Source organism: Poecilia latipinna, unplaced genomic scaffold (assembly GCF_001443285.1).
Source record: "Poecilia latipinna isolate Pla-1442-1.1 unplaced genomic scaffold, P_latipinna-1.0 Scaffold269, whole genome shotgun sequence".
Taxonomy (NCBI): domain Eukaryota; kingdom Metazoa; phylum Chordata; class Actinopteri; order Cyprinodontiformes; family Poeciliidae; genus Poecilia; species Poecilia latipinna.
In genome coordinates, this window is record NW_015112885.1 from 330022 (window position 1) to 331292 (window position 1271).

The 1271-nt window shown below is 40.5% G+C and overlaps 1 pseudogene; it reads left to right on the top strand.

The window, feature by feature from the left end:
• The window catches only part of LOC106948018 (transient receptor potential cation channel subfamily M member 2-like), a 33975-nt pseudogene that overhangs the window by 12210 nt on the left and 20494 nt on the right, over nucleotides 1–1271 (top strand).

Consider the following 1271-nt stretch of genomic DNA (forward strand, 5'->3'; position numbering starts at 1 on the left):
GGCCATCCCTTGCATTGGTCGTCCGCTCTCTTCTGTGGGCTTTGAACACTAATTGCATGTAACTGTAAATAATTGTTTTAATTATGTATCATTCAGAGAGTGGCATCAAGACCCCAGTGGTTTGTGTGGTTTTGGATGGAGGACTTGGCACACTGAGAGTGAGTTAACAATTTCTTGAATCTTCTCTCCATCTTTGAGTTTGAGGTAATCTGACCTTGTATTTGTGCCTCTCCTCAGACAGTCTACCATGCCATCTGCAACAACACACCATGCGTGATCCTGGAGGGCTCTGGGAGGATGGCAGATGTTATCGTCCACGTGTTTGAACAGCGTGAGAATAAGAACAATTCCAACAACCTCATCCAGGAGCAGATGAAGAAGTTTTTCAATAAAGATTTCAAAAATTTCACAAGCCAAGAGATTGAAGAATGCAAAAAAAAGGTTAGTGAGGTCATGATGTTCCAGTCCACGATACGAGGGGTACACTATGGAGGTTTTCATATGGGTCATTCTGGCACTTGCTCAGGTTGGCCATAAGAGGAAGGGAATTTGGGGCCTTCAAACATCTCTCTGTCATTTGTCATATCCATACCACCCTCAGAACTGACATTGTTGCGTCAGTCTGACGCAAAAATAGCACCAGCAATTACTTTCAATTTTGACAAATTACGTTGTGGATGTTAAGTCAATACAAATGCATGTCCTCATCTTACTATTTTATACTTTCAGACGATCAGTATATGTTTTTATATTCATAAAGGCAGACATGCTACATTTATGGTGCCAGCCTTTCTCCTGATTTTGCTGATGCAATCTTGTTTGCGTGTTGTTTGTTGGTCAGGTTGGCACGTGGTATCAAGTTTGCACCTGTTTTAGTACAAACATTTTGTACAAAGACTGTGGGTGCAATTGAATGCATATGCAAAAGTGGTGCAGACTGGGCTCTTTAAAGGAGGATTATGCATGTGCTACTGGCTGTTGTGGAAAAAAACAATAATTTGCCAACCACTGTTAAGTGAAAATCATAGTTTATTTAATGCCATGCACTTGATATCAGCCACAAGATCAAAATTCATTGTATTGGCCAAATTAAAGCTTAAGAGTCATGGCAGTCTTTCAGTTGGAACCATGTGGACTAACAACTGGCAGACAACATAGCAGTTTCATACCAACAATAAGAAATCCAAAACAGCTTAGAGACAGTTTGATTTCTGAAAAGCTGCAGAAAACAACATCCAATCCTTGGGTCTGTATCGTAGAGAGCTTCATTT